Genomic DNA, 25,318 nt, shown 5'->3' with positions numbered 1-25,318 from the left:
CAGGACCTGTATTATGTGCTGATCATGTGGAGGCTGTTTCTCTACCTGCCTCAATAGTCTAATGCTTCTGGGCCTAGCATGGGAGCATGGAGGGGCTGCTCTGGGGAGCTATTGTCACAGACTATAACCCATTCATCAGTCAAGTCAGGAGAGGGGAGGGGGAATGAGAGAGTGAATGGATAAGGCAGATGATGAAGAACAAACAAAAGTCAATGAAGATGTTGAAATATCTTCTCCATGAGGAATTAGGATTGATGGAGATGAAAAGAAAAGCATGATCTGTTTTGTACATGAACATACTGGTGAAGAGAGATCATTTATTGAATTGGAAATCACTGCAATTTAGCACGACAAATTTACCACTGCAATTTTTATGATATTGGTACAAATAAAACAATATATTTTACAGTATGTCATCAATTAGTTAGAATAGGTCAATAAGTCAATGTTGTGTCGTTGTGTTGACCGGTGCTGGTCTCTGTCATTGATAAATGATAATGGGCCAGCCCACTGCTGACAGAGACCTCTGAGTAGTGATACCATCTACCCCTGACTGCTCCTACTATTACTACTGCCTAGGGCCCCCAACCAGCATACAGACGCATGTGCACACACACACAAACACTCACTTCCAAACCACCCTTTCACCCAATCCCTGGCCACACACACACACACACACAATACATGTGAAAGGGATATGACCCCAAACCGATACTTTTCACAACACACACCTGGTTATTTTGTCTTCCCTGCCACCAATTGTTGGTTTAATTGAGGCTGGGTTGGTCTGTTGCCTGCTGACCTGGCCAGAACAATGCATACCTGTGCCTCCCCTCTAGCACAATGTAATTGTCTCTTCAAGTGGGGCCTTTTGCCAGCAGCCCCGGGGCCCGGCCTGGCAGGGGGACAGTATATACCCAGCTAGGCCCATCCATCACTCAGTCACTCAGCCACTACAGGAAGTAGTTAACATGGCCGACCTATGGGGCTGTTGGACAGGGGAAAACACACAGAACAATGGCCATACTTCATCATCATCTAACCCCACGTACATCAATCAATCAGTCTGCTGTGTTTGCTCAACTAATTCAGCCGGTTCACTCTTGGATCAGGGAGGGAGGGAGGGGGTGTGAGAGAGAGATGATGATTATGTTAGTGTTTTGTTCTTATACATAGTCATTGTCCCACTGAAGTGGTGGGTATCACTATACATGGGTGGTAACCTCAATACTATACTACATGGAGCTAGCTGTATCTAGGCCAGGGTTAAGGGTTGAGAGTGTGCATTAGGTAGTTGGGTAGTGCTGGGTATAGCAGGTCTCCATGGTTGTAACCTAGCTACAGTAGACTCTTTCCTCAGCTTGGCTGGGCTTGTGGCTTCAACTGACTGTGTCAACCCAGCAGGCCCTTCCTGGCGGGAGAGGCCTATAAACCTGCATAGGGGTGTATTATTATTTTATGAGTTATTATTCAGTTAAAAAGTAATTTCTACACACCGGTAGTGTGAAACAGCAGCCCTTACATTGAGACACCCCGTTCCAATTATAACTACCCTTCCAAATATGAACTTTTATTGACTGTGTTCATGACTAAATGAAATAAATACACAGAAGAAATACTCTTCTCGTTTAATGTCTAATATACAGTCACGTACAGTACATCATAGTAGAGAGAGCAAGCTAGAGTATGACAGACAGAATGGCCCATCTATCTGCTTTACAGAGACATGGCTAGAGCTGGGACGGTCTGGCAGAGTAAGTCGATGGACAGAGTGGCCTGAAACCCAGGGGTTAGTTGTGCTGCAGACACACTTGGGCTCATTTGTTTGCCAGTGAAATAGGCCAGTAAATAAGAGGACTTTGTACAGATGGCTGCCAGGGCATCCCATCTATCTGGCAGGGAGAGAGAGAGGCCAGGTGGTGCCAGGGCATCCCATCTATCTGGCAGGGAGAGAGAGAGGCCAGGTGGTGACAGGGCATCACATCTATCTGGCAGGGAGAGAGAGAGGCCAGATGGTGACAGGGCATCCCATCTATCTGGCAGGGAGAGAGAGAGGCCAGGTGGTGACAGGGCATCCCATCTATCTGGCAGGGAGAGAGAGAGGCCAGGTGGTGACAGGGCATCCCATCTATCTGGCAGGGAGAGAGAGAGGCCAGGTGGTGACAGGGCATCCCATCTATCTGGCAGGGAGAGAGAGAGAGGCCAGGTGGTGACAGGCCCCATCTATCTGGCAGGGAGAGAGAGAGGCCAGGTGGTGACAGGGCGTCCCATCTATCTGGCAGGGAGAGAGAGAGGCCAGGTGGTGACAGGGCGTCCCATCTATCTGGCAGGGAGAGAGAGAGGCCAGGTGGTGACAGGGCGTCCCATCTATCTGGCAGGGAGAGAGAGAGGCCAGGTGGTGACAGGGCATCCCATCTATCTGGCAGGGAGAGAGAGAGGCCAGATGGTGACAGGGCATCCCATCTATCTGGCAGGGAGAGAGAGAGGCCAGGTGGTGACAGGGCATCCCATCTATCTGGCAGGGAGAGAGAGAGGCCAGGTGGTGACAGGGCATCCCATCTATCTGGCAGGGAGAGAGAGAGGCCAGGTGGTGACAGGACATCCCATCTATCTGGCAGGGAGAGAGAGAGGCCAGGTGGTGACAGGGCATCCCATCTATCTGGCAGGGAGAGAGAGAGGCCAGGTGGTGACAGGGCATCCCATCTATCTGGCAGGGAGAGAGAGAGGCCAGGTGGTGACAGGGCATGCAGGCCAGAGAACTGTAACTCACACTCACCTGACAAATGAGTCTCAATTCACTGCTCAAACACACTCCAGGAAAAGGTAAAACACACTTAGATAGCCTTTTCACACAGCCTGGTAAATGAAATGTGTACTTGTGTAAATGTACATGCACACACAAAAGCACAGGCACACACACAAATACACACACGGACACACACACGCACAGACACACAGCGAGGCCAAAGTGGGATACAGTGTGATGATGAACATGATGCAGGAGCCTTGGACACAACAGAGAGCACCACACAGAGAGGGTCATAAAACACTGTCTTGGTTTATTTACTGCCTTCCTAAAGCTTCAGACAGACAAGCTGAGCTGTGAAACAGAGAGCACATAGTTGTTCAACTCAACAATACAGCCAGTCTACAATCTCAACCTCAGTCAACATACAAAAAGATTAAGCAAAAGAACAACATTTTGGCAACCGTTAACATTTGTAATTGGAAAAACTTCCAGAAGTAAAAAACTTTGAGAAGTGGATTTTTAACACTACATATCAGTTCTACTTCCTGTTGATATATATAGATAAAGAAATTGGTAAGACTTAATTTGAACTAAACACCATGATCTCTTCATAACCTTCAAAAAAATGTCCTAACCATGTTATAAAGCTTCATACCACAAGTCATAACTTGTCAACACATGCCATAAAGCTTCAGTTATCACAATGACACAAGCTATGAAGCATTATGACATGTTTACAACATTGTTATAAAGGCATTATGGTGGCCAGGTCAAAGAAAGCAGCTGCCCAACTGCGGCCCGCGGGTGGTTTTATTTGGCCCCCAAGTTTTCGAAGCAAAATAATAATAAAATAAAAAATATATATATATATAATTCCCAAGTACTCCCACGCATAATAGTGAGACAAGTAATCGTGTACAAACGTGAGCAAGGTTTGAAATTATTATGTTTTAGTCAAATATGATCTTTTTAGGCTTCTTGGGGTCAATTTGCAGTCTAAAAATGATTTGTAATTCGACCGGCGGCTGAATCTAGTTGATGATCCCGGAAATAAAGTGTTACTAAGAAATAAAAAGAAGGCTGCTCTGCTTGGCTTTGACAACCATCACATTTCACCCATAGCTTCTCTTTCCTGGTTGGTTTTGTCAGAAGCCGTGGATCTGAGTTTCTGGCCTGCAGCGATACAGGGAAAGTGGTGCTCTACACGCTTTAAGACTAATTAAAAGCCATTGAACAGCTGCAATTATGAAGACAGAGTGGCAGTTGGGATGGGGATCCTTCTATCAGCCCTACAGTATAGTGGCTGTCTGTCTGGGCTGCCTTTCAGTCCTACATAAACTGTCTGTCTGGGCTGCCTTTCAGCCCTACATAAACTGTCTGTCTGGGCTGCCTTTCAGTCCTACATAAACTGTCTGTCTGGGCTGCCTTTCAGTCCTACAGTAGCTGTCTGTCGGGGCTGCCTTTCAGTCCTACATAAACTGTATGTCTGGGCTGCCTTTCAGTCCTACAGTAGCTGTCTGTCGGGGCTGCCTTTCAGTCCTACATAAACTGACTGCCTGGGCTGCCTTTCAGTCCTACAGTAGCTGTCTGCCTGGGCTGCCTTTCAGTCCTACAGTAGCTGTCTGCCTGGGATGCCTTTCAGTCCTACAGTTGCTGTCTGTCTGGGCTGCCTTTCAGTCCTACAGTAGCTGTCTGCCTGGGCTGCCTTTCAGCCCTACAGAGCAGACTAGAGACAGGCCTGCAGACAGAGACATGCCTACTAGAACCTATAGGCCTACTAGACTTGTGTCCTTTCCTCTCTAACACAAACATCTCCCAGCCCTGCTACAGGCCCTATCATACTGCTTCACACACATACAATTTCACATACTGTAAATACTGCAGAGGCACACATTCTCACACACACACACACACACACACACACACACACACACACACACACACACACACACACACACACAAACAAACACTTTCAGTCACATCTTAGTAACACAAAGTCATGCCCTGTGAGATTCTGAACAAGTAAGTTGTGAAATACAGGAAGTGAATGGACATTAGGATACAACACCATAATTAGAACAACATTGAGTTAGAAACAGAAAGTATAAATGTACTACAGATATAGGATTTTAATATGATCACCCTGTTGTTGCAGGAAATTTCCTGAGCAGCAAGGAAATGCAAACTTGGGAGTGCATTCAAGGTTTAAAAGGTTTAAAAGGATTTATGTTTTAAAAATGTCCATTAATTATAATCCACCCAATAATTCACATTTCCTGTTGCTGCAGGATAATTTTGCTGCTGTGAGAAACTGGTCAAATTAAGATCCTACATCTGTATGACTATTTGTCATATCCATACACAAAGCTGGCTAAATGTAGAAAAGAAACAGAACATTCATTGAAATAATACATTCCTACACATTCAGTTTTAATTCTGCAGGTTATCCACGTTATCATTGTGAGACTAGTTCCAATACCAGCTATAGCATGTTAGCAAAGCACTACTCAGGGTTCCATCCTCATGTTGCAGCCATGTTGAGTCAATCCAAGCAAAGCTAGATGAGACTGGTTTGGGCGGGGTGGGGCGAGGTACAGGGTTGGGAGGGGTCCAGGGTGGGGAAGTGTACCCCCATTGGAGGACGTTGGTAGGTCCTGTTCTCCTCCTCTGTCGTCTGTCCTCACGATAGAGGCTGTTCAGATGACGGGGTGACTCTCTCGCTCTCTTTCTCCTTCTCTTTACTTTGTGTCCCATCCGTCACATCCTGACAGGAGGAAAGAAACACAAGCCCAGTCATTCCTCCATCCATCTATTCACAGCCCATCCAGTCACTCACTCTGTCTGTATGACAACAAGTCATTGAGATGTCAGAGTGCAGGCAGGGCCGGGACCCGGCCACACACTGTAATTAACACACAGACTGAAGGAGCTAAAGTCTGCATTCCAAATGGCACCCTATTACCCTTATAGTGGGCTACTCTGGACCAGGGCCCATAGGTATCAGGTCAAATGGAGCGCGCTACATGGGGAATAGGGTGCCATTTGGGAAACATCTAATGAGCCAATCAGAGACCCATGGTGGCTATGAAAAGGCCAGCGTACTGCAGAGTAATGTCTGCTGAGTTTAAATGCCAACAGGATGGGATAGTTCAACTGTATTTCTGACTAAGGAAGAGAACTGCTGACCAGAGAGGCAGCAGTTACAGAAGAGAGGGTGGTGGCAACACCACGTAGGTCTATGAAGGAGATGGTTAAGTATTGTTGTATGGTGACAGGACAATCAAGGAGCTACAGGGAGGTATGCAGACTCATATAAGTGAGTTATTTAAGTGTGTGTGTGTGTGTGTGTGTGTGTGTGTCTGTGTGCCTGTTTCCGCTTAAGTGTGTCTGCGACCGACCTCCAGAGGAGTGACTCCACCCTGTTGATGATGTCAGCTAGGTCAAAGGGCAGAGGCATGCTGGGGTCGTCGTCGGCCCAAAACGGCCGGTCAACGGGGGCCTCTTCTGGGGGCAGGGTCTGGGCCAGGCTGGAATGGCACCTGGAGGAACAGACAAGGACAGGTCAGACACTCCTCTGGACATAAATCACCTCCTATACAGACGCCACCATCATTACACATTGTTACACAGAAGCAATGTAAATCAACAGTGGTGGTTCACGGTATAACAAAGAAAATGAGATCTGTTGATAGTGAGTTTGAGCAGATCACACAATAACAGGAGGTAAATGTTGGGTGAGTGTGTTTTCTGTAAACACACAGGGAGGACCAATGTGTGTTTAACCAGGAGGCAGTGGGCTTGTGTTTCCTCTCCTGTTCTCTTTATGACTTCCAATAGACTGGTCCATATTAGACCCTGCAGGGTGTGTGTGTGTGTGTGTGTGTGTGTGTGTGTGTGGGGTAGGTATGTGATCTGTTTGAGAGGTGAGAGTCAGGAATGTTTTGTAAGTAGCCCTACATGGGTGTGTGATCAGTGTGTGTTGTGGTTTAAACCGTCAATATGATGACAAAGCAACAGTATCCTCAGTGATTAATGCTCCAGTCATTTTCACACAGCCAGATTGTTTCTCTGGAAAGCCCTCTCCTTTCATCCAGTCAGAACAAGAGACAGATAGAGAAACAGCCCTCTGATGTTATTACATGGTGTTTCTACAGTCTCTACATTATATGATTAATGGATTATGACTTCTACTGTTTCCACCACCTAGTCTGTTGGATCAAAATGGATACCAAAGCATCACGGTATGAGACGTCTCAGTAGGAATCAGTATTGTATTTACACAGGTGACTTGGTGGCAGTCTGGACTGCCAATGTAAATCTGTCTTCCATAGTGACAGATGAAGCTGACCCCTGACCTGGAAGTGAAGGAGGGGATGGGTTGGGAGGGGCCAGTGGTGGTGGGGGGGTTGTGGTCACAGTGTGTGTGTGTGTCACAGTTACTCCTTACTTCACTATCTCCTCCTCCTCCTCCTTCTGAAAAAGAAGCTGGTTGGTGTCTGACTCCCTGACACCCTACCTCCCCATCCCTACCCCAGGCATCCTGCTTCCCCCTGCCTCTCCACCCCTACAGTCTCTAGGGTCCCTAACAGGGAGGTGTGTGTTATGTGACGGGGAGGTCGTTAATGTGGCCAGGGAACAGGCAGTCCAGGCCATCCCTGCCTCAATTGGCCGTTCTATATTTCAACCAAGGGCCACTTAATGCTGGAGTAGCTGTTCAGCTAAGTGGTACCATTCAGCTGTGGTCTAACCCTCTGATAGGTAGTGCATTACACCAAGAGGACGGTATTAACATACACCATCCACATATATCTTCCAGGCCTCAGATCAGGGGCCTGATAATAGAATGTGTTAACATGCTCTAAGCACCATTATGTAGCAGATGACTTGATAAATAATAGGATCAGCTGACCTTGGGGCTGCGCGACAAGACATGGGTCCAAATGTTCTCATGATTTATTTAGGGGCAGAATTACAGGAAGCGCCACTTCAGAGAGAGGACGACAGACACGCCAGGCATAAATATAGAACTGGATGAAAAGAGACACAGACGCACAGAGAATGGAGGTACGCCACACGCACACGTTCTGCTGACATCAGCGGACCGACACCAAAGGCCATGGGAACACGGTGCCGTTTGAGTTTGAGAGTGAATTAAGTATTCATGTTAGACTGGTACAATAGAAAACACTGGCCTCTTTTCGGCTGTCCTGAACGAGGATATGAAGATGGACCATGTAAATATATGGTGAAGTTCATTATGTGGTAATACTGTACTCATCTGACAGAGAATCTAACCGTATTAAACTGGAATGGAGAGGTCTGTTTAACCAGAGATGCAGTAGTTATGAGGATGAGAGTTGTGTCAAATATAATAGAGGCAAGGACATTCAACCCACTACCTCCAATAGCTGCAAATACCACACCTTCACTTAACCGATGGAATGAAATCATTCAATATCTAGTCTGGTACCTTAAACTCTCATAGAAATGCATTGTGAGCCACAGCACTATACACATTCTCACAAATCACCACTTTCCCCTGGGAAAACAGCACCTTAAAGGTAAGGTCAAAGACAAAGAGGAGGGAGAGCGGGATGGAGAAAGAGAGGCAGAGCTAGAGGACTAGGAGTGTGTTTGTGAGTCTACAGTGTTCCAACGGATTAACCCTCGACAGATATGGGCTAACTATCCCATCTGGTGCTCTCTCGCCCACTCGCTCAGGAGAGATTGGCAATACAATCACTCATTTCAATTTGCCCTGAAACCCTATAGCCCGGCAGGCCTGCTCAAATAGTATGCTAATGTGAAAGGAATCTGAGCTTCTATCGCCTTTTATTCCACAGAGGCCTTCCATAGTGCAGCCACACACTGCACTTGAACTGTTCTGTCTGTCTGCCTCCGAAAAGGCACCCTATTCCTCATATAGTGCAGTACTTTTGATCAGAGTCCTTTAGCCCTGGTTCAAAGTAGTGCACTAAATAGTGAATAGGATGCCATTTGGGCCGCTGGGTCTGTGGCAAGGAGGGGGCTATAGGGCTCTAGCTGGCGGAGAAGCTCACCATAGGACCCAGGCTCCGGCCCCACACTGCTCTGCTCAAACTAACCACTTTAGCTAAAGTGAGTGTTAATTATGGACAGGCAAAGCAGTCAATAAAAGGTTAATGTAAAAGTCAAAGGATAAATTCCTTTAAGCATTGCATCATTCCACCATCTCCGCGACCGACACGGTGCTCGCAGGTCTCTCCTAATCAATACGTTTTACTGTAATGCGCTCCCCATCGATTTCCCCCTGGCTCAGCCCTCCCTCCTGAGCCCACTCACTGCCCTGCCTGGTAAAGAAAGGAGAGAGAGGCGAGAGAAAGAGAGGGAGAGAAAGAGAGGGAGAGAAAGAGAGGGGGAGAAAGAGAGGGGGACGAAAAAGAAATCCATTGCTGCAAGTAAATAAAATGATTAACCTCTGCTTCACTTTGTTCTCTCTCTCTCTCTCCCCCCCCCCTCTCTCTCTCTCTCTATTTGTTGGGAGTGCCTGGCTGGTCCAGAGATCAACATGATCAGCATCAGGAACCCTCCATCTCTCTCTCTCTCTATTTGTTGGGAGTGCCTGGCTGGTCCAGAGATCAACATGATCAGCATCAGGAACCCTCCATCTCTCCACTAGCCATGTAATTGTGCTGAGTCCACTCCTGCCACCAGGGCCATACATTAAAAGCCTCTCTGCTCTTAACAGGATGGAGAGCCGTCTAATAGACAACGTCAGTGCTTCCGACTCATGCAATTACACTGATAAATGCCACGATTGTGTCAGGCCAAGTGGAAAAAAAGCAGGCTAACATAGATAGCAGACAACACTTATTGTGTTATTGCTACAGGAGATCATTTGTAACCACACATGGGAGTAAATGGAGACTGTTTGATAAAGACATTATGTATGGAATAGGTAGGGTGGGGTTGCTGCCTGATGGAAATTCCTTTTAAGGAGATGGGTTGTGATATCTCTCTTTCTGTGTGTGTGTGAGAGAGAGAGAGAGAGAGCCTCAGTTCACCTTGTTCCTCATTATCTCCCCTACACCCACAGTTCAGTCCTTTTGAACTTTGCAGGTGTGAGGTTTTACGGCCTTGCCAGCGAAGCCACAAACCAGAGAATGCAATCAAACAAGTCATGCAGAAACAGGCATGTGTCTCATAAATTCAGACTAGCCGCCGAAGGTGATGTACGCAATCATGTTGCCCAGGACGACAGCGGTTCAGCGGGCATGTCTCGCCTGTACCTGCACACATCTCTGTCTTGTGCAAGAGTCAGTGGAACTGTGTGGAGTCATGTACTATACTGTAAGGTTCAGGGGTAACTGTGTGGAGTCATGTACTATACTGTAAGGTTCAGTGGTAACTGTGTGGAGTCATGTACTATACTGTAAGGTTCAGTGGTAACTGTGTGGAGTCATGTACTATACTGTAAGGTTCAGTGGTAACTGTGTGGAGTCATGTACTATACTGTAAGGTTCAGGGGTAAATGTGTGGAGTCATGTACTATACTGTAAGGTTCAGTGGTAACTGTGTGGAGTCATGTACTATACTGTAAGGTTCAGTGGTAACTGTGTGGAGTCATGTACTATACTGTAAGGTTCAGTGGTAACTGTGTGGAGTCATGTACTATACTGTAAGGTTCAGGGGTAACTGTGTGGAGTCATGTACTATACTGTAAGGTTCAGTGGTAACTGTGTGGAGTCATGTACTATACTGTAAGAGTCAGTGGTAACTGTGTGGAGTCATGTACTATACTGTAAGGTTCAGTGGTAACTGTGTGGAGTCATGTACTATACTGTAAGGTTCAGGGGTAACTGTGTGGAGTCATGTACTATACTGTAAGGTTCAGTGGTAACTGTGTGGAGTCATGTACTATACTGTAAGGTTCAGGGGTAACTGTGTGGAGTCATGTACTATACTGTAAGGTTCAGGGGTAACTGTGTGGAGTCATGTACTATACTGTAAGGTTCAGTGGTAACTGTGTGGAGTCATGTACTATACTGTAAGGTTCAGGGGTAACTGTGTGGAGTCATGTACTATACTGTAAGGTTCAGGGGTAACTATGTGGAGTCATGTACTATACTGTAAGGTTCAGGGGTAACTGTGTGGAGTCATGTACTATACTGTAAGGTTCAGGGGTAACTGTGTGGAGTCATGTACTATACTGTAAGGTTCAGTGGTAACTGTGTGGAGTCATGTACTATACTGTAAGGTTCAGTGGTAACTGTGTGGAGTCATGTACTATACTGTAAGGTTCAGGGGTAACTGTGTGGAGTCATGTACTATACTGTAAGGTTCAGGGGTAACTGTGTGGAGTCATGTACTATACTGTAAGGTTCAGTGGTAACTGTGTGGAGTCATGTACTATACTGTAAGGTTCAGTGGTAACTATGTGGAGTCATGTACTATACTGTAAGGTTCAGGGGTAACTGTGTGGAGTCATGTACTATACTGTAAGGTTCAGGGGTAACTGTGTGGAGTCATGTACTATACTGTAAGGTTCAGTGGTAACTGTGTGGAGTCATGTACTATACTGTAAGGTTCAGGGGTAACTGTGTGGAGTCATGTACTATACTGTAAGGTTCAGTGGTAACTGTGTGGAGTCATGTACTATACTGTAAGGTTCAGGGGTAACTGTGTGAGTCATGTACTATACTGTAAGGTTCAGGGGTAACTGTGTGGAGTCATGTACTATACTGTAAGGTTCAGTGGTAACTGTGTGGAGTCATGTACTATACTGTAAGGTTCAGGGGTAACTGTGTGGAGTCATGTACTATACTGTAAGGTTCAGTGGTAACTGTGTGGAGTCATGTACTATACTGTAAGGTTCAGGGGTAACTGTGTGGAGTCATGTACTATACTGTAAGGTTCAGTGGTAACTGTGTGGAGTCATGTACTATACTGTAAGGTTCAGTGGTAACTGTGTGGAGTCATGTACTATACTGTAAGGTTCAGTGGTAACTGTGTGGAGTCATGTACTATACTGTAAGAGTCAGTGGTAACTGTGTGGAGTCATGTACTATACTGTAAGAGTCAGTGGTAACTGTGTGGAGTCATGTACTATACTGTAAGGTTCAGTGGTAACTGTGTGGAGTCATGTACTATACTGTAAGGTTCAGGGGTAACTGTGTGGAGTCATGTACTATACTGTAAGGTTCAGGGGTAACTGTGTGGAGTCATGTACTATACTGTAAGGTTCAGGGGTAACTGTGTGGAGTCATGTACTATACTGTAAGGTTCAGTGGTAACTGTGTGGAGTCATGTACTATACTGTAAGGTTCAGGGGTAACTGTGTGGAGTCATGTACTATACTGTAAGAGTCAGTGGTAACTGTGTGGAGTCATGTACTATACTGTAAGAGTCAGTGGTAACTGTGTGGAGTCATGTACTATACTGTAAGGTTCAGTGGTAACTGTGTGGAGTCATGTACTATACTGTAAGGTTCAGGGGTAACTGTGTGGAGTCATGTACTATACTGTAAGGTTCAGGGGTAACTGTGTGAGTCATGTACTATACTGTAAGGTTCAGGGGTAACTGTGTGGAGTCATGTACTATACTGTAAGGTTCAGTGGTAACTGTGTGGAGTCATGTACTATACTGTAAGGTTCAGGGGTAACTGTGTGGAGTCATGTACTATACTGTAAGGTTCAGTGGTAACTGTGTGGAGTCATGTACTATACTGTAAGGTTCAGTGGTAACTGTGTGGAGTCATGTACTATACTGTAAGGTTCAGTGGTAACTGTGTGGAGTCATGTACTATACTGTAAGGTTCAGGGGTAACTATGTGGAGTCATGTACTATACTGTAAGGTTCAGGGGTAACTGTGTGGAGTCATGTACTATACTGTAAGGTTCAGGGGTAACTGTGTGGAGTCATGTACTATACTGTAAGGTTCAGTGAGGCTGCGTGGTATGGAGCCTGTGCTCTTTAATTTGCCCACAGGCCTCCTGGGGTCAAGCCCCACAGTGGTAGGTACAGCAGAGCGTGGGTAGGGCAACGTCCCAACAGCTTCCTCAGGATCAATCCACTAACCACTATTGTCTGCAGACAGACTGTGCTGACTGTGCCCTTCGTGAGTGTATGAGGTGGGTGACTGTGGAGGAGAGGAATAGGGGGAGCGGGCGGGGCATCAAATGCGTGACATATGTTCCTTTCATTTTGATTCCTTTTAAAGAGCCCCTGCTAATAAAACTAACATCTGATCCCTCTAATTAATGGCTGTGGAAAACACGCAAATGCCTTTTGGTCGGGAGCAGGACACACACACACAACCCCCCCCCCCAGGGTGGTGCTGCTTGTAACAATGAGTGAGCTACCTTTGGGTGGGACGCCCCGCCACGCCACCACAGCCAGACTCAGACCCTGTGAGGTCCCCTTCCATCCAGCTACAGTCTGATGTGTGTCTGCTCATTAAACCACATGAAACAAATAGGAGACTTTATTATTTGACTTTATTAGAGCCTGCAGGACTCCTACATAACAGCAGTGGGAACACAGGACCTGTAGGTCTGGGCTGCAGCACGTACAACCACACCATGTGCACTTCTGCTCTCCGCAATACTCCTGTGCTGCATGATTCAATAACTAGGTGAATGAGGCATTGATAAAAAGCAGGGCTCATCAGAGCAGAGCTCACCAAGTCTCACACCAAGGCTGTTTGATGTGTGCTGGCTAGGTGGGTTGTTGAGTGTCTGGAGCCTCCACCAACCAGACGCAAAACACACAAGCAGCAAGGTAGTCGCTAAATATCCTTTATAATTGGGGTCATAAAACACAATTGCAGTCTGGACTTGCAAAGGAGGAGCCAGGCAAACTGCTGCTGTTGCTCTCAAACCAGGTGGACGTCCATTAGTCGTTTAACAGCGTGACAAATTACCCAACACCGCAGCCCTACTCTGCTACAACTCTCCTCTCTTACCTTGGGCTATGGGATGGAATGCAGCCTAATGCCAACATTTACAAGCAGACAACGTTTGTTCAAATGCAATCAGGTTGTAAAGACAAACAGATAGAGGTTCTGTCCACTGCTTCTGGCCGTGTGTTCTTCCCACAGGGGCGGGTCATGGGTCATCCCCTAAGGCTGTGTGTGGGTGTGTGTTCCAAGAGGGATGAAGAGGGCCTCCAAGCCAACTGTGAGAGCTCCATAGCTTCGACTAATGCAGCTGGTTCAGGTTGGAGACCTCAAACTGTAAACAAACTTTTACTCTGGCCATTTCGAGCCATAACGACGACAGCCATGAAGACACCGTGGCTAAGACTCAACAGGGACCAATGCCTCAACATGCCAACACAGCCCCCATAATGCAATATTATTCCATACATGAGGCCAAATACCAGAGTGAAGCATTTTGATATAGTGAGGGAAAACTAATTAGAGTTGGTTTAAAGAGAAATGTGAGTTTTTCACAGTGACTGTGTTTATTTACACAGCCCAGGAGAGAAAACTGAGCAATAAGAGTCTTGATGCAGAGGGTAAAGAGGTTACGAGCCTGTCAGTGTTTGCAGTTTTTCACAGCCCAGCGGTTGAAGGCCATAAATCTGCTCTGGGATCAGGAAGAGGGTTACTGTGGGGCAGGGAGCCGTAACTCTTTATTTGTGGTGGAACGGCGCACTGTTGCTGTGAAAACTTGTTGTTCCGTGAACGTTCCTGTAAAACGATCATTCCACCAGCACCACCACCTCTCTTCCACCCTCTACCCCCCTCAAGTTCAAGCCTGGCTCCCCACCCTGCCAGCGCCTTCTGGGCATCATGTAGAGAGAGAGAGAGAGCAATAAGAGAAGATGATGGATGAGGCCTGCCTCGACAGCTATACAGCCTCTCCCCCGACTGACACCTGACCATGGTCACATGATAAGGTCACTGGAGACTCACACAATTCCCACCTGTCTGCAGGTGACAATGGCAGGGTCAACCTGGGTTGGCTAATTATAGGTATTGTGCCTCAGATTGCCTGTTACAAGACATTCTGCTAGCTAAAGCGGATGTAGTGTTAAATATCTGAGGCCTTTATGGTGTTCAACTGTGTGAGAAGCTTTAAACTGTTGTACAATAGATATTAGGTTTCAGATAGGTGGAGTACATTAACCTGGTTTGAAAAGAGAGAGAAAAGAGATTAGAGGAAGAGACACCACAAATCAACATGTCACATCTTCTTGTACTGCTACAGTTAAAGGTTCGCATTGAGACATCACTTCCTGTGTGACCTCACTGAATGATGTCAGTGAGGCTCCTCCCTCATCGGCACATCTTCATATGTAGCTTTTAAAAGGAGATGTAAAGTTAAAGTGCTGAACCAGAGAGATTAGGGAAACACCCTCAAACAATGTGAAACCACAGAGCCATTTAAAGAACCAGACAAAGTCAAACGTGTCATTAACATAATGCTGGGGTAATCTAGCAGTGATGATTTCATTGTGGAGGTGTATTGGAAAGAAATATAAGATGGAATGTTGCATGGAAAAGGAGGAGAGGAGAGGAAGAGAGAAGAAGAGACAAGAGAAAAGACACTTAGCAGTCTTCCCTGACCAATGTAATAGTATACTACTGAAGGGAGGAATAAAATACATGAATGTTTATTTCCTTTCCATCTGTTAACCCACTTTAAAGATTGTCAAATTAAAATGTTTTAACTTACAAGAAGCATTTTCCCATAGACATGAGTGGCTTCTGTAAACAAAGTGGAAAATGTCCCATAGGTCTCCAGTACTTTCTCCCAGCCAGAGAACACTGTGTTTTGTTAAGTGTGGGTGTGTGTGGGTGTGTGTGGGTGTGTGTGTGTGTCAGAGGAGTGTGTTGTTGCCAGGTGTTTAGCCTTCTGAGTCACCTGGTCCTCCTGCTGTGTGAACATGGGTTTTGTTTCACCCTATTAAGTAAATACTGTAATTAAAGGGCACGGCATTTAAAACGCTGCCGTGAAAAGACTGAAACAGAAAGAGAGCAATTTGTTTAGAGGAGCAGGAAGGTAGGCCAGGCCCTGAGGCTTTCAGCACTGAGCAGGGTGCAAGAGTGTACCGCACGGCACAGCACAGCAGCCTAGGAAACGCAATGCAACGGAGGGGGTGAGTGTGTGTGTATGTCAGAAAGTGTGTGAAAATGAATATGTCTAATATGTGGTATTGTGTGTTTGAACATGTGTTTATAAGGGTGTGAAGAAGAGAAATACTGTTTGTGTTCAAACAAAACGCCACAGTGGATCAAGAACTAATACAAAGAGCTATACAAACATGCGGTTGACCTGTAGTCTAACAGAATGAATATTCACGCCCAGTGATATCAGAGAAAGAACATATTGTGTTTCAGTACACCCAGCCCTTTGTCTACTACACCAACAAAGCAATGCCCATGTCAATATTAAAACATAACCTGACTGTTTAATGTTCCTATATGTAAAGTATGGCTTTTCTGAGAATACCACTGTTTTAAAGGTCTCTTAAAGGTAAAGTAACAAACGTTAACTTCCCATTCAGAACAATGGCAACTAAATGAAGACTAGAGCCATACGCCAGTAGAGAACAGAGATGGATTACACTGTAGGAGTAAGGGATAACGTCTCTCATTCACCTCCTTTCACTCTCAACCCCCCCAAAAAACTGCCCACCTGCTCTTGTCTCTCCACTCCCTATTTCATTGAGGATGTGCCCCTGACTCTAGAACTTAAACCACTGATCCAAGGTCAGCTGTGATTAGGAGAGGGGATAACCCAGTACTGAGACTCATAGACACCCAGCTGGCCACACAGAGAAACAGGTCCAAAATCAGACCAATACAGCTCTGGGTAACTGTTACCACAACATCATTCATCCAGATCCTTACTCTATCCAGAGTCTAGCAAGGCATCTGACACCAGCAGTGAGGCCTAACTCTGGATCAGGCAGCTGAGGAGCAGGACAAACACAGCTCAGGCAGCTGACTGGTCGAAGCAACACACACACGCAGACACGCAGACGGATGATGGGTACAGATGGACCATCATAGGCCCTCTGGCTGCAGCTCTCAGTGAGCTGTATTTAGGCCCAGCTTTGATGGTGGGTATACAGGGCATAGGGGCTGGGGCAGAGATGAGAGAGGAGAGGGGTTGAAGAAAGAGAGGAAAGGATGATGGCGGAGAGACTAAGAGAGGTTGGGAGAGGCGGGAGAGGAAGAGGGCTAGGAGAGGAGAGTGGAGTGGAAGGGGGAGGGGCTAGCTCTCTGGCCACATGGGGATCCAAACATTCTCAGTACAACATCAACATGTCACTGTCCATTCACCCCCCTGCAATCCCCTGCAGCCCCCAGCCTGTATGGCCGATTGAGGCAACTAGCCGACCAGCAGAAACTTCAGCTTTCATTCCACCTGACTTCCGCTGTCCGCCTCGCAGGAGAGAGAGAGACAGAGACAAAGAGAGAGAGACAGAAAGAAAGAAGCTGTGAATACAGGAAGAGACAGAAAATCATTGAGAACCTTGCCTTGTTTAATATTTGATGAGTTGGGAGGCTTTGCCTCTGGTTAAATCAGAACAGAGAGAGAGAGAGTCTGAACCAACAGAGGTTGAGATAAACAGACTGAGCCCAGACAACACACACACACTCCAAACATATTTGTCCCCGTAATTAGTTGCTGTCCTCTCTGCTCATGTCGCAGGTGAAGCTGTTGTCAGCCATATTACAGAGGGAGGCTAGCCAGCACTTCTCCTAGATGGCGGCCATTTTGTTTCAACTGGGCATTCTGTTGCTGCTAATAATTTCTCATCCTGAGAGGGGCAGCTTTGCATATGTCTGGCTCTAAGACACGGCAAACACAATACGATGCAGTTGATGTACTTTTGAAGGAAAAGCTAGCAAACATTGGTGTAGCACGCTGTCATAATCCACCACACTGGCTTCTCTGTACAGTGGCTAAACATGCTAAGATGCTTTGTAGAACCAGTTCACTTATTTTGATGAGGGGGAAGTTGCTATACTGTCGTCTCCACCCAGAGCCTTATTGTTTTAGCATACCTCCATACCTGTTCTCCACCAAGAGCCTTATTGTTTAGGCATACCTCCATACCTGTTCTCCACCCAGAGCCTTATTGTTGTAGCATACCTCCACACCTGTTCTCCACCCAGAGCCTTATTGTTTTAGCATACCCCCACACCTGTTCTCCACCCAGAGCCTTATTGTTTTAGCATACCCCCACACCTGTTCTCCACCCTGGGCCTTATTGTTTTAGCATACCTCCACACCTGTTCTCCACCCAGAGCCTTATTGTTTTAGCATACCTCCACACCTGTTCTCCACCAAGAGCCTTATTGTTTCAGCATACCTCCACACCTGTTCTCCACCCAGAGCCTTATTGTTATAGCATACCTCCACACCTGTTCTCCACCCAGAGCCTTATTGTTTTAGCATACCTCCACACCTGTTCTCCACCCAGAACCTTATTGTTTTAGCATACCTCCACACCTGTTCTCCACCCAGAGCCTTATTGTTTTAGCATACCTCCACACCCGTTCTCCACCCAGAACCTTATTGTTTTAGCATACCTCCACACCTGTTCTCCACCCAGAGCCTTATTGTTTTAGCATACCTCCACACCTGTTCTCCACCCTGGGCCTTATTGTTTTAGCATACCTCTACACCTGTTCTCCACCCAGAGCCTTATTGTTTTAGCATACCTCCACACCTGTTCTCCACCCTGGGCCTTATTGTTTTAGCATACCTCTACACCTGTTCTCCACCCTGGGCCTTATTGTTTTAGCATACCTCTACACCTGTTCTCCACCCTGGGCCTTATTGTTTTAGCATACCTCTACACCTGTTCTCCACCCAGAACCTTATTGTTTTAGCATACCTCTACACCTGTTCTCCACCCAGAGCCTTATTGTTTTAGCATACCTCCACACCTGTTCTCCACCCTGGGCCTTATTGTTTTAGCATACCTCTACACCTGTTCTCCACCCAGAGCCTTATTGTTTTAGCATACCTCCACACCTGTTCTCCACCCAGAGCCTTATTGTTTTAGCATACCTCTACACCTGTTCTCCACCCAGAGCCTTATTGTTTTAGCATACCTCCACACCCGTTCTCCACCCAGAACCTTATTGTTTTAGCATACCTCCACACCTGTTCTCCACCCAGAGCCTTATTGTTTTAGCATACCTCCACACCTGTTCTCCACCCAGAGCCTTATTGTTTTAGCATACCTCTACACCTGTTCTCCACCCAGAACCTTATTGTTTCAGCATACCTCCACACCTGTTCTCCACCCTGGGCCTTATTGTTTTAGCATACCTCTACACCTGTTCTCCACTCAGACATTAAACACTCAGGTGACTCAATGACAAAATGTTATTGCTTTAATGAAAATAAAAAACAGATTACAACACCTCAGTCGTTTAGAAGGAAATGTCCTTTATTTAGATACACAACTTTTCCCCTTCTGTGAAACAAATTGGGTTATGTTACAGAACGAGCTGAGCAGCACAGTAGACACACTGTGTGTGTGTATATATATATATATCTCAGTGTCTTATCTAGCACCTGTGACAACTCTGACTCAAAGACACCCAGGGACTGAACCAACTAACACTGGGGACAAAAATGTGTCACAGCAGCAGTGGCTTCTGGGGGTTCATACACTACACCCATCTGTCATTAGATTACAAATGAGCACGCACGCACGCACGCACGCACGCACACACACACACACACACACACAGAACCGTGAGCGAACTGCCTTGTGTTAAGCTCATGGGGAGTAACGCTGGCTCCATATATCTCTCTCTCTCTCCCAGTTCCCTACATACACAGATCACATGTGCCAACACACCACGACAATCCCAGGCTCTTGTGAATTAATCTATGTTAAGCTTGAATTAACATAGACATACATCCTGCTCTGCAGGATCCTCGGATTCAGGCCCTGGATTGATTTATGCCCCATGTGAGTTCCACACAGCGAGCAGACCTGTCACACGCTGTTGTGTCAAAGGCTAACGGCTCTGTGACTTATGTCTTCCTGTAGCCTGGGGATATGACAATAGAGCACTGTGCCATGGAGGGTACTGTAGGTTGGGCTGGGTTCTAACAGGGTGACAGTGAGGATACCGGCGCCACCTAATGGCTGAGACGCACCTGGTGCCAGGTGTGGGCATAGGAGGGGGCACAGGGGCAGAGAGAGAGAGTTAGCCAGCAAACACTGTCAGTCACCTGATCAATGGTACCACTGCATGGCGCTTGTGTCCGTCTGTGTCCTCACCTCAGTCCACTCCAGCCCCACACAAACACACGCTAGGTTAGGAGGTGAAAAGAGGGGTATTTAACACACCAGCTAACCTGCAGACAGACTTTATCAGCTGGACAAATCAATAGGGCTGTCTGAGAGCAGAGGTGTGTCCTGCATGGTGCTGGAGGGGAGCTGCAGGGGTTACCTCTGGCTTCCTGCCCCCCCGGATCTCCACCCCAGCCCCCCGGACCTCCACCCCAGGCCCCCGGCCCCCTCCTGGGGCCACTGTACCCGTCTCCTCTCCCCCCATCGATTCTGCCTCAGTGCCCAGTATAGTCCACTACAGCCTCCCACCCACACGGCAGAACAACAGCCTCATCAACTCTGTGTGGTGTAGACACTGTTTTCAGTCCACAGGGAGAGAGGAAGAGCACACAGAAAACAGGACCCACGTTCAGAAATGTAACAGTATAGACACACACAACTGTTTATACTGCATCCTGTGGGTTCAGATTCCCTAGTACATACAGTACAGAGCATGTTCCTGCTACAAATGGATTTCTCATGTCGTGGTCTTACTCACTGGGACCCAGGGTACCTGCCTGCACACAAAGGACAGGAGAGCAGTTGCTGCACACTGCAGCAACTGTCTCTCTGACATTCACCTGACAGGCATTTCTCCCGAACTCTGAGGATTTAATGCTCTAAAAAGCAGGAGACGACCCCCCCTTCCCCCTCTCACTGTTACCTACTTACCTTCAATAACGGTTAACATCATAAGACAGGAGATATGGAGGTGGAGGGGGGGGTAACACCGTCCTGTACAATGCGCCACGTCTCTGTCTGGTAGCTGGTTCTGTTCTGACATTTGGGGCCATGGGGACCGTGTGAAAGAGCATATGTTCACAGACAGAGAGAAACTACACACACACAGCAGAACACACACACACAAACACAGCGGAACAGAACATACATAGGCGTTGGCGTCTTCCACGGCCCCTGGGCTTCCACTAGCCCCCAGGACAGGTACAATCCGTCCCAGACAACCTAATGCGCACATGCGCGCACGCGCACACACACACACACACACACACACACACACACACACACACACACACACACACACACACACACACACACACACACACACACACACACACACACACACACAGAGAGAGAGAGAGAGCTAGTGAACTGCAAGTGAACGACCCGATCTGACCTTCAAAGACTATTCTTCTACCTTGGAGCTGATACCAGGGGAGGGATGTCTAGTTTCTTCATAGGGCAACTTCCTCCATCTCATCAAAACCATGACTGACAAGATGTTCAATGCCTCTTGGCAGCAAACAACACTGCAGAGCTGATTTAAAAGTACAATGGGGTGGAGGGAGATTTCAGGGGTTAAACTAAGAGGTGGGAAGTGAGCTAGAGCCAGAGGAGAGAGCAGGGAAAGAAAAGAGAGAAGAGAGGGAAAGAAAAGAAGAGAGGCGAAGAATCGGTTTCCACCAAGGACTGCAGGCACAGTTATGGAAATGGGTGGCTGGCAGCTTCCTCTGCTAACTGTAAACAGGATCTTGGTAAGGCATATAGCCTCCAGCCAGGCCCGGGGAGCCTGGCACCATTACAGTGGAACACCTCACTGCTCCTATTCCTCTCCCCGTCCATACCTTTCTCTCTCCCAAACCTGCCCAGGCTTCAGTATTTAGTAATTCATGAAAAGGGGGGCGGAACCGGCCCACACACATCCTGACACCAAATAAATGACATGTTCCCATGTCTCCTCCACCAAACTACAAAGAGCCTCTTTTGTTTCCCTAAAGAGACACCCACAGAAGTAGCGTTGAGTATTTGTTGTAGTTGTCAAGTCACACCTCACAGATGTTGCAACACTTGGTACTGGGCTATATAAATCAGGGAGAAACAGGGTGTCTCTCGTTGTGTAATAGCTAGAGAACATTTATTACGGGTAATTACTAGGTGAACACACTGTTGGGTTTAGTAAGATGTCACACTTTGGCACTGCCAGTCTTGGGTTTGCCAGGCTGCAGATGTGGATACAGCACCACAGAGGGTTCTGATATTGGGCCCAAACACCAGCCAGAGCTTTCGCTCAGTGCCCTTAGGCTGCCAAGGCCAAGGCTGGCATTATAAGGGTACACACTTCCCTCGATAGCTTGAATAAGACATATGGTAAGACCAGTCATATAGCACTCCTCAACTGTAACCACTTCTGTTCCCTCCTTTCCTTTGAGAGCAGCTTCCTCTCTCAGATCCTTTCCTTTCCTTTGAGAGCAGCTTCCTCTCTCAGATCCTTTCCTTTGACAGTAGCTTCCTCGCATAGATCCTTTCATTTGACAGTAGTTTCCTCTCTGAAATCCTTTCCTTTGAGAGTAGCTCCCTCTCTCAGATCATTTCATTTGACAGTAGCTTCGTCGCATAGATCCTTTCCTTTGAGAGTAGCTTTCTCTCTCAGATCCTTTCCTTTGACAGTAGCTTCCTCTCAGATCCTTTCCTTTGAGAGCGGCTTCCTCTCTCAGATCATTTCCTTTGAGAGCAGCTTACTCTATTAGATCCTTTCATTTGACAGTAGCTTCCTCTCCCAGATCCTTTCCTTTGAGAGCAGCTTCCTCTCTCAGATCCTTTCCATTGAGAATAGCTTCATCTCTCAGATCCTTTCCTTTGAGTTGCTTCCTCTCTCAGATCCTTTCCTTTGAGAGTAGATTCCTATCTCAGATCCTATCCATTGAGAAAAGCTTCCTCTCTCAGATCCTTTTTTGAGAGTAGCTTCCTCTCTTAGATCCTTTCATTTGAAAGTAGCTTCCTCTCTCAGATCCTTTCCTTTGAGAGTAGCTTAGATCCTTTCCTTTGGGAGTAGTTTCCTCTCTCAGATCCTTTCCTTTGAGAGTAGCTTCGTCGCATAGATCCTATCCTTTGAGAGTAGCTCCCTCTCTCATATCCTTTCCTTTGACAGTAGCTTTGTCGCATAGATCCTTTCCTTTGAGAGTAGCTTCCTCTCTGAGATCCTTTCCTTTGAGTAGCTTCCTCTCAGATCCTTTCCTTTCAGAGCGGCTTCCTCTCTCAGATAATTTCCTCTGAGAGCAGCTTCCTCTATTAGATCCTTTCATTTGAGAGTAGCTCCCTCTCTCAAATCCTTTCATTTGACAGTAGCTTTGTCGCATAGATCCTTTCCTTTGAGAGTAGCTTTCTCTCTCAGATCCTATCCTTTGACAGTAGCTCCCTCTCCCAGATCCTTTCCTTTGAGAGCAGCTTCCTCCAGATTTTCCATTGAGTAGCTTCCTCTCTCAGATCCTTTCCTTTGAGAGTAGCTTCCTCTCTCAGATTGTTTCCATTGAGAATAGCTTCCTCTCTCAGATCCTTTCCTTTGAAAGTCACTTCCTCTCTCAGATCCTTTCCTTTGAGAGTAGCTTAGATACCTTGGGAGTAGTTTCCTCTCTCAGATCCTTTCCTTTGAGAGTAGCTCCCTCTCTCAGATCCTTTCCATTGACAGTAGCTTTGTCGCACAGATCCTTTCCTTTGAGAGTAGCTCCCTCTCTCAGATCCTTTCCTTTGACTGTAGCTTCCTCTCTCAGATCCTTTCCCTTGAGAGTAGCTCCCTCTCTCATATCCTTTCCTTTGACTGTAGCTTCCTCTCTCAGATCCTTTCCTTTGAGAGCAGATTCCTCTCTCAGATCCTTTCCTTTGAGAGTAGCGTACTCTCTCAGATCCTTTCCTTTGACAGTAGCTTCGTCGCATAGATCCTTTCCTTTGAGAATAGCTTCCCCTCTCAAATCCTTTGAGAGTAGCTCCCTCTCTCAGATCCTTTCCTTTGACAGTAGCGTTGGCGCATAGATCCTTTCCGTTGACAGTAGCTTCCTCTCTCAGATCCTTTCCTTTGAGAGTAGCTTCCTCTCTCAGATCCTTTCCTTTGACTGTAGCTTAGATCCTTTCCTTTGGGAGTAGCTTCCTCTCTCAGATCCTTTCCTTTGAGAGTAGCTTACATCCTTTCCTTTGAGAGTAGTTTCCTCTCTCAGATCCTTTCCTTTGAGAGTAGCTCCCTCTCTCAGATCCTTTCCTTTCACAGTAGCTTCGTCGCATAGATCCTTTCCTTTGAGAGTAGCTTCCTCTCTCAGATCCTTTCCTTTAACAGTGCTTTGTTGCATTTATCCTTTCCTTTTTAAGTAGCTTCCTCTCTCAGATCCTTTCCTATGCCAGTAGATTCCTCTCTCAGATCCTTTCCTCTGAGAGCAGCTTCCTCTCTCAGATCCTATCCTTTTGGAGTAGCTTCCTCTCTCAGATCCTTTCCTTTGAGAGTAGCTTAGATCCTTTCCTTTGAGAGTAGTTTCCTCTCTCAGATCCTTTCCTTTGAGAGTAGCTCCCTCTCTCAGATCCTTTCCTTTGACAGTAGCTTCTCAGATCGCATAGATCCTTTCCTTTGAGAGTAGCTTCCTCAGATCCTCAGATCCTTTCCTTTCCTTGAGACTAGCTTCCTCTCTCAGATCCTTTCCCTTGAGACTAGCTTCCTCTCTCAGATCCTTTCCTTTGAGAACAGCTTCCTTTCTCAGATCATTTCCTTTGAGAGCAGCTTCCTCTCTCAGATCCTTTCCTTTGAGAGTAGCTCCCTCTCTCAGATCCTTTCATTTGTCAGTAGCTTCGTCGCATAGATCCTTTCCTTTGAGAGTAGCTTTCTCTCTCAGATCCTATCCTTTGACAGTAGCTTCCTCTCCCAGATCCTTTCCTTTGAGAGCAGCTTCCTCTCTCAGATCCTTTCCATTGAGAATAGCTTCATCTCTCAGATCCTTTCCTTTGAGTAGCTTCCTCTCTCAGATCCTTTCCTTTGAGAGTAGCTTCCTATCTCAGATCCTATCCATTGAGAAAAGCTTCCTCTCTCAGATCCTTTTATGAGAGTAGCTTCCTCTCTTAGATCCTTTCATTTGAAAGTAGCTTCCTCTCTCAGATCCTTTCCTTTGAGAGTAGCTTAGATCCTTTCCTTTGAGTAGCTTCCTCTCAGATCCTTTCCTTTGAGAGCGGCTTCCTCTCTCAGATAATTTCCTCTGAGAGCAGCTTCCTCTATTAGATCCTTTCATTTGAGAGTAGCTCCCTTTCTCAAATCCTTTCATTTGACAGTAGCTTCGTCGCATAGATCCTTTCCTTTGAGAATAGCTTCCCCTCTCAAATCCTTTGAGAGTAGCTCCCTCTCTCAGATCCTTTCCTTTGACAGTAGCGTTGGCGTATAGATCCTTTCCGTTGACAGTAGCTTCCTCTCTCAGATCCTTTCCTTTGAGAGTAGCTTCCTCTCTCAGATCCTTTCCTTTGACTGTAGCTTAGATCCTTTCCTTTGGGAGTAGCTTCCTCTCTCAG

At 46.6% G+C, this 25,318-nt stretch overlaps 1 long non-coding RNA gene across 1 annotated transcript in view; it reads right to left on the bottom strand.

Annotated features, from left to right (window-relative positions):
- Positions 1 to 3,039: 3,039 nt before the first annotated feature.
- LOC135565377 (uncharacterized) overlaps positions 3,040 to 25,318 on the bottom strand; it is a 107,336-nt gene continuing 85,057 nt past the window's right edge. Inside the window, exons 2-3 of the long non-coding RNA XR_010461591.1 lie at positions 6,148 to 6,288; positions 3,040 to 5,513 (exon numbers count right to left, since the gene is read on the bottom strand). This is a non-coding gene — a long non-coding RNA (uncharacterized LOC135565377). The remainder of the gene's footprint in view (positions 5,514 to 6,147; positions 6,289 to 25,318) is intronic.

This window comes from Oncorhynchus nerka, linkage group LG27 (assembly GCF_034236695.1).
Source record: "Oncorhynchus nerka isolate Pitt River linkage group LG27, Oner_Uvic_2.0, whole genome shotgun sequence".
In the NCBI taxonomy this organism is placed as follows: domain Eukaryota; kingdom Metazoa; phylum Chordata; class Actinopteri; order Salmoniformes; family Salmonidae; genus Oncorhynchus; species Oncorhynchus nerka.
The sequence above is the reverse complement of the archived record's forward strand: the minus strand, read 5'-3'. Positions and strand labels throughout refer to the sequence as shown.